Here is a 13,919-nt window from a genome sequence, read left to right as displayed (position 1 = left end):
AGTCACAGGTCATGGGTCCTCCAACAGGATAATGACCCAAAACATACAGCTAAAAGCACTGAAGAATGGCTGAGAAAAACACATTGGACTTTTCTTAAATGGCCCTCCATGAGTCTTAAACCAATTGAACATGTATGGATAGATCTGAAATATGTGTGTGAAGATGCCACCCTTCCAACCTGAGACAGATTGAGAAGTTTTCTAGAAGCAGTGATTGCTGCAAAAAGTAGTGCCACAAAATATTAAATTAAGGGTACCATCTGTTTTTTTGTCTGTGCCATTTTCATTTGTTTAATTTATATAAAAATTTCAACTGAATCAGTATTCAACAGCAATGTCTGATTTGTGTTAAATACAGTATGGAATAATAAGGGATGTCATTAAACCTTTGTCAGTTTAAAGTAATTTCAGAGATAGTTGTGTTTTTTTTGTGGAAGGATACCAACAAATTTGTCACGTGTGTAATCATTTTAATATAATATCAATAGGGTTAAAATATTAAAGTATAGGACCTTTGTGGGGACTGATTATTTTCTGTTGTCGAACATGGTTTCATTTTGACTGGGTGATTTTGAATAGGCGTGTGAACGTGGACCGATCCTGTGTTTAAGCTTCTGTATGCAGGTAATACACTGGGCAAAAAACGAAAGGAAAACTTTTCAATCAGATTATAGCATCAAATCAGTTAAACTTCTGGGATATTGATCTGGTCAGTTAAGTAGTGGAGGGGGTTGTTAATCAGTTTTAGCTGCTTTGGTGATAATGAAATTATCAACAGGTGAACTAGAGGGGCAACAATGAGACGACCCCCAAACCAGGAATGGTTTAACATCTTTTTTGACTGTCTTTTCACTAGTTTTGCATTTGGCTACGATCAGTGTCACTACTGGTAGCATGAGGCGATACCTGGACCCTACAGAGGTTTCACAGGTAGCCCAACTTCTACAGGATGGCGCATCAATACATACCATTGCTAGAAGGTTTGCTGTGTCTCAAGGGCATGCAGGAGATTCCAGGAGACAGGCAGTTACTCTAGGATTGCTGGACAGGGCCATAAAAGGTCATTAACACATCAGCAAGACCAGTATCTGCTCCTTTATGCAAGGAGGAACAGGATGAGCACTGCCAGAGCCCTACAAAATGACCTCCAGAGGCCACTGTTGTGAATGTTTCTGATTGTTTGGTCAGAAACAGACTTCATGAAGGTGGCCTGAGGGCCTGATGTCCTCTAGTGGGCCCTGTGCTCACTGCCCGGCACCGTGGAGCTCGACTGGCATTTGCCATAGAATACCAGAATTTGCAGGTCTGCCACTGGCACCCTGTGCTTTTCACAGATGAGAGCAGGTTCACTTTGAGCACATGTGACAAATGTGAAAGGGTCTGGAGAAGCCATGGGTAACGTTATGCTGCCTGCAGCATTGTTCAGCATGACAGGTTTGGTGGTGGGTCAGTGATGCTCTGGGGAGGCATATCTATGGAGGGACGCACAGACCTCTACAGGCTAGACAGCGGCACCTTGACAGCCATTAGGTATCGGGATGAAATCCTTGGACTCATTGTCAGACCCTATGCTGGTGCAATGGGTCCTGGGTTCCTCCTGGTGCACGACAATGCCTGGCCTCATGTAGCAAGAGCATGTAGGCAGTTCCTGGAGGATGAAGGAATTGATACCATTCACTGGCCCCCATGCTCGCCTGACCTAAATCCATTATCCTCTGGGATATTATGTTTCGGTCAATCCCACACTGCCAGGCTGCACCTCAGACTGTCCAGCAGCTCAGTGGTGCCCTGGTCCAGATCTGGGAGGAGATTCCCCAGGACACCATCCGTGGTCTCATTAGGAGCTTGCCCAAATGTTGTCAGGTATGCATACAAGCACGTGGGGGCCATACAAATTACTGGGTATGATTTTGAGTTGCTGCAATGAAATTTTTGCAAAATGAAGTAGCCTGTCGCATTGCTATTTCACTTTTTTGATTTTTGGGGTGTCTTTGAATGCAGCCCTCTGTAGGTTGATCATTTTCATTTCCATCAAATGATGTAGCATCCTTTCTTTCCTAACACATTATCCAGTCCATATCAGTATAGATATCCAGCATGGTTCTTTTCCCCCACTGAGATCTGATGTGTTTTCAGAGAGTTCCTTTAATTTTTTTGAGCAGTGTATATGCAAACCCCATTTCCAGAAAAGTTGGGACAACGTTCTAAAAATGCAATAAAAACTAAAATCTGTAATTTGGTATTTGACTTGAACCTTTATTTAGCAGGTAAAAGGACAAAGGATTTTCAGTGTTTTCACAGACAAACTTAATTCTTCTTGTTAAACATAAACAAATTTATAAACTGATGTCTGCAACACATTTCAAAGATATTGGGACAGAGGCAAAGTAAGACTGAAAAGGTCATACATGCAACATTCTGGAAGTTTCCTCAAGTAAGAAGTTAATTGGTAAAGATGTGGGTATGAAGATTGAGTATAAAAGAGGAACCACCAAAGCTTCAGTCTTTGCAAGCAAAAATGGGTTGTGATTCACCAATTTATGCTGAACTGCATCTGTCCTATCATCTTTCAATTTAAAAACAGTGTTTCTCAATGCAAAATAGCAAAGATTTTGGGTCTGTCACCATCAACAGTTAATAACATTGTGAAAAGATCCAGGGAGGCAGGGATTCTGTGCATAAAAACCAAGGGTGGAAACCGCTACTGAATGTGCATGACCGTCAAGCCCTTAGGTGGTATCGCATTAGAAGCCGTCATGCTACCATGACAGACAGGCACATGGACTTGGATCGACTTCGGGAAATCATTGTCACTTAACACATTATGCTGCTGCTTCGAAACTGAATTATGCAAAGAGGAAGCCATACATCAATTTTGTGCAAACACCTGCAAGTTCTCTGGGCCCGAGCTTATCTGAGATGGACCAAAAGATAATAGAAATGTGTTCTGTGGTGAGATGAGTTCACATTTCAACTTGTTTTTGGGAAAAACAGATGTCAGATTCTACGTGCCAAAGATGAAAAAGACCATCCAGACTGTTATCAGCGAAAGGTGCAAAAACCAGCATCTGTGCGCATGGCATGGGGGGTCTGTATATGTGACCCGTTGCCATGAAATGAGTAAATAGAAACAGGGCAATAGGCCAACATATGTGCTGTAGGTGAAAATTTTCTATTTTTTTTCTGATGTCTCTTTTTTGACTCTGTAGTATCCAAATTATCATTATTCTGTCATAAAGATGGTTAATTCCATGTTTTTCAAGAGGCATGCCCATCAAAGGGTAGAAAATAGGCCTAAAAAGCTGGAAATTTCACCCTACTTTGAGCCGTGTTTATAAAATCTTCACGTGGTCCGAATGCACACTTCCGCATATCAAAACAAAGCTTGTGACATCAATTTTCCAAATATGGTATAATTATTCAAGTATGCATCCCAGCAGACCAATAAACACCTTGGTTACGGACTGTAGTAACTATAAACAACTGAGAATATCACCGACCACGCTATGTAACGCGCCACGCCATTGGCTGAAGTCCAATCGAAAACGAGGCCTGTAATGGCGGCGCCCATGTTTTCATGAAAGCCGTGTTGATTTTCTCGTCTTTTTTCACAAATATGTCCAGAAATAGTCATTTAGATGATGTGAAATGGCATTGTCTAAAGAAAAGTTGCCGATGCCCTCAGTGGTCTTCAAAACTGTAATCTGTAATCTAATCTCTTGTGACTGTGAATGAGGTTGAAGAAATCATGCAAAATTATAGGGTTCAGACTGTTGAGCAGGACTCTGCGTCAGAGCTTGAGAAAATAAGAGACTTCAGCTGTGGCTGCAAGCAGTCAAAGGATGGAAAATGCATTAAGCTGTTTGACGAGATGTTCATTCATTCTATGCGTCTTAACATGGCTGAACAGTTCAAGTCTGAGAAAGATCTGATCATCATGTCGAAGATAAGATGCACAATAAACCAGTCTGCAATGACGAAGAAAACAAAACGTTAGAACCAAACGGAACGTCAAAGACTCAGGATAGCATATCTCATCGAAGGGAAATCTGTGTGTCATGACGCATTCAGATTCATGCATGTGTAAGTAGAAAATCTGCTATTTGCATCATTTTTTCAATTCTAAATATCTGACATTAATTTTAGTGATTCCTCGGTTTAATTCTTTTACTTGACTAGACTTGCTATGCCTGTAAAACAACCTGCTGTTTCAGAAATTGCTTTCTTCATTACTACTATTCAATATTGCTTCCTTTTACTTCAGGTATTTTTTCAGGTGCCTGACTGCTCTGAATGATCCATGATTTTTTTGTTTACCTTAATTTTTTATATTTTCTTTCAGGATCAGCCAGAACAAGCTCAAGACATCTTCAATAGTTTTGAGCCTAAATATTAATGTTAATCAATAATTTCATCTAACGTTTCTTGATTCATCCAGGTTACAATGGGTTACATCAATAGTTAGTGTTCACAGAAATCCTTTCTTTAGTTCGGATTTCTGCATTTAGCAGCAAATTCTACGATTTGAATAATAATTGATATTTAGAAAAAAAACAACACATTTCTCCTTCCAGATCTGGCTTAGAATTGCCTGCTTTGATGTGACTAGCAGTATACAACATGACTGTGATGTTTAATGATAATTATCACCCTGGTTGCTAAGGCCTTTTGACTGTATCACAACAGGCAACTTTAACTCAAGTTTTTTCAAAAATACGGCATTAAATAGTGGGGTGAATTATCTGTACTTTTTCTGACGTGACTTTCTGAAACATTGTCCTATGTAAATAAATTTGGTATCAGAATGAAGCTGATACTGTGCTCTTTCCGATGGTGTATATAACTACTCATATTTGTAAATTTCACCCATAAGACTCATTTCATGGTGATGGGTCACATATATGTGAAGGCACCATTGATGCAGAGGCTTACATTGGAATGTTAGAGAGTCTTATGCTCCCGACAAGATGTTTCACAGGAACACCATGTATATTTCAGCAGGACAAAGTCAGACCTCATTCTGCACATATTACAAAAGCGTGGATTTGTAGTCATAGAGTCCGTGTAGAGGACTGCTTGCCTGCAGTCCAGATCTGTCTCCTACTGAAAATGTCTGCCGCATGATCAAGAGGAGAATCAGACACTGGTGACCATGGACTATGTAGCAGATCAAGTCATGTATACAGCAAGATTAGGCAAAAAATCTATTTGCAAAACTGCAATAATTAGTTTTTTGAGTTCCCAACTGATTGAGAAGTGTAATTAAAATAAATGGGGATGTGACCGAGTGGTAAACTTGCCTCTGTCCTAACTTTTTTTGAGTATGCTGCAGGCATAAATTGCTAAATTTGTTCATGTTTAACAAATAAAATTTTCTTTGTCTTTTTGCTTGTTAAATAATTAAAGTAACAAATGACTGATTTTAGTCTCTATTGTATTTTTCTAAAGTCTGCCGACTACTCTGGAAATGCGGTTTGTGTGTGTGTGTGTGTGTGTGTGTGTGGGTTTGCATAGATCACATTTGCACAAAGCGCAGTAAAACCTGAAACTTCCTTACTTTTGGTTACATTTTCAGGTCCCCATTTGGATAACATCAATTTTATAAAAATCTGTGAATGCAATCAAAAAAGTAAAAATGCCGAAAGTCGTATTTTGTTTGGTTTTATATATATATATATATATATATATATATATATATATATATATATATATATATATATATATATATATATATATATATATATATATATTTATATATCCAGTACTGTGCAAAAGTCTTAGGCAGTCCAAAGAAATGTTTAAAGCTGTTTATCTGGGTAGCAAGTGTACTTTGTCTTAGAACAAAAAACACAATTTAACATTAGAACATGTGCAAATTAAGATTAACACATTAAAAACTAGTAATAATTTCTTCTGTTTTCTAAAAAGTTACTAATATCTAGTTGGATGGCTAGATGAACACCGCTTCAGTTCCCAAGCTTCTCCTCAGGGGCACCTCAGCCATTCCATGATTTTGTTAAATTTCACCAACAGCTTAATTAAATAAATATATTGGTTTAAAAAGTCAGTGACAGATTGGCTAGCTGTATGAGTTGTGCTAGTGGGCAAGTCAAAAAATACATGGCTGCATTGGACGGTCGCTGCAAATACTAGGATGATTTTAGCAGAGGTTCTGAAATGGCTAAGCCGACATACTTTGACAGGCATCATATCATAGTTTTACACCAACATGAGGATAATCTAAACATAATTTTGTTTGCCTGCCTAAGACTTTTGCACAGTACTGGATTACTGTAGGCTTACCCACAGATAGTGCTGACCAAGAAAAGCTGTTAAAGTGGACAGTGGGGCAGTGGAGCAGCGCCCTGTAGTAGAGCTGAAGATTGGGGCCATGATGACATCTTGTTTATTGGACACAGGAAGCCAGGCTAGCACACTAACTGAGAAATTCTTTAGGGAACGCTTATCTGTTGGAAACCAAGACATGCTTTCTACTTCTGGGTGGTTAAGGATAACAGCGGCAAAGAAATTCTCTATTTGGGTTATGTCAAACTGGATTTAGAGACAATGGGAATGACCATACCAAAGTGTGGTTTCCTAGTTGTAAAAGAAACCCAGAGCAATGTTTCTCCACCTGGTCTGATAGGAATGAACATTTTGAGCTGCTGCAACTTGTACAGACAGAGTTTAATAGAGTTTTAGGGGGTCATCTAGCTTCTGACTGGAGAGAGGTTTTCCAGCAAATGCAGACTGTGACCCATTCAGAGAAAACTGTTTTGGCATGAGTGGCTGGTAGGGTACATGTTCCAACAAGTGTGTACATATACAAGTACTAAGATTTCTGCAAGGAGGAACTCAATGCCAGCAGGGAGATTCAGATAAGCAACCATCTACCAGCAATTCCAGCACACAACATCAACCACCAACCAGCAGGTCTGTATCATCTGGAACAGTATCCAACCTTGACGATCAACCACCAACCAGCAGTTCAGGAACAGATGCTACTCAGCACACAACCACCACTTTTGAAGGCTTAGTGAGTCCCATCACTGAGAGGCCTTCAAGAAGTGGAATTTATTTTATTGCGTATTTTGGAAATAAAGACAATCTTAGAATTTATTGTGCAAATAAAGACAATTGCACTGGAAAATATTGAATTCTTATTCTTTTTCTTGTTTGCGGGGGGGGGGGGGGGGGGGGGGGGCGTCATAGTTTTAACCACCCAATTTCATAGTTTTAACCACCCAATTATAAATCACAAATGACTGTAATATACATAGTTTTAACCATAGTAAATAACTAACCGTCCCATGTCAAACTAATAAATCACACTGGTATATCAATGGTCTAGGTTACATGGGGGATTTTCACTGCCAAATTTTATTTTATACCATCAGTCTTTTCAACTTCGGTCTCTTTCAACATGGATGAACCCAATGGGACAAACATCTTGGTGAGAGGTAGAAGCAGGTATTTTGAGTCCAAATTCATTCCGATTCATGCAGCAAAAGGCAATCAAAAGGCAATTGGCACTTTGGCAGCGTTCCATTGCCATTGCAATGATGGCAGTATGGCAGATACTGTAATGCAATTAGGCCGGTATTTAACAACATATGAATGCTGTAGAGGTGGCCAAAATGTGTAATGCTGTCCTTTGTGACTGTGTAGTAAGGGAGTAGCATTGCATAACTACAGCACAGTGCTGTGCATAAAAGCAGACCGACCGAGGCGGGAGAATCATTTCTTCTTCGCATTTCTGACAACGCGCATCAGGATGGCCTCCGCATCACTGCCACATACGAAGAACCTCTCCGCACATCAGGCTTTGGCTTGGCTTCAGGAAATGGACGAAGCAGACTCTGACAGAGGAGAGGTTTTGTTTGCCCAGCAGGTCACTTATACCTCATCAGAAGAGTTCGAAAAGGAGACGAGAACCCAACATGCCTCCACGGAAGATGCGCCGTGGTACCGGGAAGCCCTGTCTGAGCCAGACGGCAAAAGATGGCACTGTGTGGGTATAGGAGGACATTGGAAGTGGAACACCCAGTGCATCAGCAAATGATATTTATATAAACCCATTTAGAATGTTCATCCTGCAAATATAACTCTCACCAGGTATGTACTGTAGCAGTTCTATAGCAACACTCTGCTCACACCTGTAGAGTGTCTTTCAATACTTTAGGACAAGCTTGGGACTTAGAGCATAGGGCGGGTTGCACCAGTAAAGTGCCTTAATTATGAGTTAATCATTCAGCTGGAGATTTAGAATGTATAGAAAGACATGCATTTATTCCTAACCACTACAACTAACACCCGACAGACATTACACTTAACGTAAGACAAACATAAAATAACAGAACAATGCAGAATAAAATCAATGAGCAGGATGGAATATGAGAAGCAGTAAGTTAATTTAAATGGGTACCTTTAATGGTTAATACTGTTCTGAACAGCAAGCTCTTGATCCTAAAAGGGTGACCCAAAATTATTAAACAGATGAAGAGGACAGGTTAGATTGTTAAATGAATGAAAGTTAGTTTATGTGGTTGTGGATGGAGTCTCTGGTAGTTTGTTGCAGAGGTGGTGAGATGATGGAGAGATGGAGAGGGGGGTGGAGGGGGGGACAGGAGATGAGGTTTGGAGCGGCTCTGCGTCTGGTGGCATTATCATCGTTTGCGGTTTCTTCTCCCCCCTTTGCACGGTTGTTCTTCGCACAGGTAGCTTGATCTTGTGACTGCTGGCATTGAATGTGGTAGGTTGAGACAAATAAGAGCCACTGGGGCTGAAACAACTCGACCACAAGGGAGCATTCTCACCCTGCCAGGCTACACCAAAGAACAGGTGCTAGAGTTTCAGCAGGCTGATGTAGTACTTAAAAAGTTGAAGAGATTTTGGGAAAGGCAGGAAAGGCCCAGTCACATCGAAAGGTGGACAGTGTCCAAACCAGTAAAACGAATTCTTGAACACTGCAATCTCACAAAGCAAATAAAAGGTTTACTGTACAGTGTGATTGTTGACCCTGGGCTTGGTGAGTGATTATGAGAGGTGGAGAAAATATGCCAGTTGCATTACAGGATGCCAGAACCGTGACAGTTTCTCACTTCTCCCCTGCAGTGATTTCATAACACGGCTTTCCGATTACTGCCACAGCACGGTGTGATGAAAAGTCTTGTAGATCTGACTCATCATTATTCCAGATGAGTGATGGCACTACTTTTATGCCCAGTGTTTCTATGAGTGATTCGTATTCCTGGAACCACTTGCAAACTACTGTTGGGTCCCTGCCGCCCCAGCAGAGGAGAATGGCTCAGGCAATCTCATTTTCACGATGGGGTTTCTTCTCATGAAACCAATGACACCCTGCCTTTTGCACAGCTAAAGCAGTGGACAGTGTCCCTACCAGTAAAACAAATTCTTAAATCTCATAAAGCAAAAGGTTACTGTACAGTGTGATTGCTGACCATGGGCTTGGTGAGTGCTGGCAGCTTCTCTTACCGACTTCCCTTAAAGGTCAAATCTTAGACAGTGTGCATGACAGCATGGGGCACCAGAGGGTAGGACGTACAGTAAACCTATTGAGACAAAGGTATTTTTGGGTGGGGATAACGATGTTCATATGTGGGTGAAAAAAAGCCATCAATTCTAGTGATAAATTATAGATGTTTGCTTATGACTAAGATGCCTCAACACAAGATACATGCCCCTGTTAAAGCCTTTTTAGCCTCTAGCTGGTAGCTGTTGACTTAATGGTGTTAGATCCTGCTTCTGATGGTTGTGAATATGTCTTAGCAGTGACTGATGTTTACTCAGGCATTTTCTACAAAAGACCAGAAAGCTGATACAAGTACAAAAGGTCTTGTTAAGGGAATGGTTCTTGAGGTATGGCATTTCTGAGAGGTTACTAGGTTGCGAACCAGGGTTGCAATTTTGAGAGCAAGATCATTGCTGAGGTTTGCAAATTATATGGGGTTAAAAAGACGTGAACGACTCCATATACTGTAGGCCACAGGCAAATGCACAGTGCGAGAGGTACAACCTAATCCTCCATGACTTACTACTTCATCCTGAAAAGGCGATGACCTGAATACTTACCCGAGGTGGCAGCCATTGCACAAAAGCCACAAAAAGAGTTTTACTCTGAGTCAGCTGTAGGGTCTGATGTTGATTTATTCATCATAGAAGAGGAGTTTGAGAACGTCCCCGTTCAGTCAGTAAGTGAGGGTGTTGAAGCTATAACCCATGACACAGGGGAGTTCCTGAGTACAGGGAGAAATAATGTACCTGAATTACCCTTTGACAGCAGTAATTCTCAACTGCAGACCTCAGGGCAAAGTTGTCCTATTCCTGCATAAAGAAGGAGCAAGCAAGTTCATGCTGGGGTACATACAAATCCCTGTCACTTACCTAGGTCAATTTGTAATTAGTTGTTGTGTATATGGAGATGGTTTCGCAAGTGTTGACTCATACAGGCACTGCTTTGTTTGAGAAAGCATTACAGGAAGCAATGTCATCCCAGAATGATTAAGCAATTATCAAGGGCGTTGACTACTTACAGGGTAGAATGTAACCAGGTGGGAAAATAGTCAGTGTTCTGGCATTGATGTTATTTGTGGTAAGTTCAGCTGGGCTGTTACATCAGAGTTAAGAGTGCGATATCGCTTTAAGAAAGGGGTTATGGAAGTTTAACAGCCACTTGCGCAGAATCCTTTTATTTTTTGTCCATGCGGTAACGCAGGTGGAGCACATGTGAGGATGCTCAGAATCAGAATTAGAATAGAGTTTATTGGCAAGTACGTTCACACATACAAGTGGACAGTGGTGGTTTAATTGAAAGACTGCAGGTTTGAATCCCCGACCAGCAAGGTACCGCCCCCAAGCACTGCTCCCCATGCACTGAATTAGCTGCCCCCTGCTATGCCGCATTGTCACATATGGGTTAAATACAGAGAACACATTTCCTTTGTTGTGTGCTGTGGTGTGTCAACAATGATCACTGATCTTCTAATTCTAATACACACACACACACACACACACACACACACACACACACAAGCACACACACACACACACATAAGAGTATGTACAAGTACTAATATAAATAGTCAAAGAATGTGAAATATGATACAGCAGTGGAAATATATACATACTTAAGAGAGTGTTTGCTTATACTAGAATGAGGAAATAGTATTTGAGCAAGTGTTCCTGGCCTTACTGATGAGGAGGGCTGCAGTGCTGAAGAACTGTCCCTATGTCCTGATGTTTTGGTCCCAATGGACCACAACCTTCTGCCAGAGGGGAGAGTCTGAAAGAGTTTGTGCCCAGGGTGAGAGGAATCTGCCATAATCCTTGACCTGGACGTCAGGAACTGAATCATCAGTCCATTGTTGAATATATAATCATAATATCGATTAATACGGTTAAAACATTAGGTGCCACTTTACAATAAGGCTACCCATATAAAGGGCCATATAAAGGGTTTATGAATGATTTATAATCTGGTTATTAATTAGGTTGTAACACTTTGCAAATTATTCATAGACAATTTTAAACAAGTTATAACAGTTTTCTTTTTATTCATGAGTTACTACCATTTACAAGTGGCAAAAGGGAGCCTTATTGTAAAGTGGTACCAAATATATAGTATAGTAAGTTCTCTGTCAGTTTTCAGATGTTTTACTCTTTTTTTTAGAGATGCAAAGTCTTGAAAGTGGGTAGAATTTATAATGCTGTTGCTGACTGTTCTTATGTGTTTCTATATGTCTGTACAGTTGTGCCGTACTTTGGATGTGATAATTCTTAAATATGAAAAGAAGTTTTTTGTTTCGCCTGGGACATATGCTCTGAGACGATTTGTATTTGGAGTCCTGGTGCCCATATTTTATTGTCCTGGGCAGGTGGCTAATAAAGAATCCCAGATAATTTGTGTGTCTGTGTGGTACTGTTTACCACGGACACAAAGGAAAAGTGATGTACAGCTCCTTGCATTTGAATTTTCAAAAACAAAAATGGGATCAATTGATTTTCAGGAAAAAAAGCAGGGTGTCTTTGGTTTAAGGGCTTCATGAGAAGAAACCCCATCATGAAAATGAGATTGCCTGAGTCAGTCTCCTCTGCTGGGGCGACAGGGACCATCACACCGTGTTGTGGCAGTAATCAGAAAGCCGTGTTATGAAATCACCGCAGGGGAGAAGTGAGAAACTGTCACGGTTCTGGCTTCCTGTAATGCAACTGGTTCATACTCTCATACTGTGTTGAGACATCTGAGAATGGTTGGATTAATGCAGTGCTTTTGTGGAGTGGGGGACAATATTTGTAGAGCAACTCCCAAAGGAGGACCCCAGGCCCCACATTCTCTTACTTGAAGGGCCTAGCAGTCATGTGTTTAACCTGGAGTTTTTAAATTTAATTAAGAAACACAACATGCATGTGACACGTTACCCTCCTCATACCACTCATGCACATCAGCCAGCTAATAAACCTGTTTTTAGAAGCCTTAAGCACAACTGGTATGAGATAGACCGAAAATGGAATTACCTGACTGGAAGAATGAAACTGACAAAAACACATTTTTCTCTTTGTTTACTGAAGCATGGAAAAAAACTGCTAATGTGGATCATGCTCAGGCGGGGTTTAGAGCAACAGGGACGTTCCCCATTAATCCCAGCATTATTTCTGCCGAAGATTTTGCACCTAGTTCTACGACAGATCTGGCCCTGTCTCCAGCCCAGGATGGAACACTGCAAACTAAAATGAACTGATTGAAGGTCTTCACACTGCAGAGGTCGTCGTATCAAGTAGTCCAGTAAAAAATTTACTAAAATAAACAGAGGGTAAAAAGGAAGCCACACACAAAGGCAGTTTTTCTTTCTAACAAGCCAAGAGCACTTCTGTTATATTGATGAAAAGTCAAAGAACCAAAACAGAGCAAAAAAACACCCATAAGAAAGCATCCAAACACCACTAACAAACACAGTGAATATCAAAGAAAATATGGCTCAGGAGAAGACCCAAAGAAAGCAGAGGACTGGATCAAGTGCACTCCTCTGTGATGCATAGTACCATGACTCTTGTGCAGAATGTCATGGACTGTTACATGATTCTTTGTTCTTCTGCAAGGAATGTTTCATGGAGATTTTAAAGACACTTGTGAAGTGAAAAAGGCTAAATGGCTCTTAAGATGAAATGTTCAGGAAGTTCAGTATTTATTATTTTGATTAATTTGATGATTATTAAAATGAAATTACTGTTCCATGATTATATTATATACAATGAAATATAAGTATAGGGTGTTACAATTCCTTTATGTGATTGGATTATTTTGTTTTGAATTATCAGACTAAAATTAGTAATGAAAAATAGTGAAAAAATATTATTATAGTAGCTGAATCTTGTGAACAAAAGGTTACCATGAATTTATTAATGGTTTGTTTTCTTGGACAATAGAACATTTATTTGTGCAATTAAAACACATGTTGCCTTTGTACAAAAAAATCACTGTCCCACTTCACCTGAACAAGCTCATTAAGAAATGAGAGGTGATTCCCCCTATGTTTTATCCAATTTAACTCTTATACAATACATAGCTTTTTTTTAATGTCCACACAGAACTTTTTAAAGACACACGCAGCTGATAGCAGAAAAAATGAGTTTGAGGAAATTGCTTTCATGACATTTTTAAATCATTTACCATTAAGTGTCCCATTTCTGCATTAGTTCACCCTAATATTCAACAGAGTTAGCTTATCACGGTCATGACAAATGCAACTGGCTAATTATTACAGTGAAACCCCCATATCTGCAGTTTCAACAACCTACGGTTTGTAAGTTTGTACGTTTAAAACTGCACTCCAAGCGAGTACAGGCTGATAGCCGGTGAGTACTCCCAACAGGCATTTTAAAAAAAATAAATATTTCTCATC

At 40.2% G+C, this 13,919-nt stretch overlaps 1 long non-coding RNA gene across 1 annotated transcript; it reads left to right on the top strand.

Moving 5' to 3' along the window:
* The first annotated feature begins 7,758 nt into the window (after positions 1-7,758).
* Positions 7,759-12,972, top strand: LOC125741709 (uncharacterized). Its single transcript, XR_007397835.1, has 2 exons — positions 7,759-8,115; positions 12,589-12,972. It is a non-coding gene; the product is annotated as an uncharacterized LOC125741709 (long non-coding RNA).
* The last annotated feature ends 947 nt before the right edge of the window (positions 12,973-13,919 follow it).

Source organism: Brienomyrus brachyistius, chromosome 5, assembly GCF_023856365.1.
Source record: "Brienomyrus brachyistius isolate T26 chromosome 5, BBRACH_0.4, whole genome shotgun sequence".
Taxonomy (NCBI): Eukaryota; Metazoa; Chordata; class Actinopteri; order Osteoglossiformes; family Mormyridae; genus Brienomyrus; species Brienomyrus brachyistius.
The sequence above is the reverse complement of the archived record's forward strand: the minus strand, read 5'-3'. Positions and strand labels throughout refer to the sequence as shown.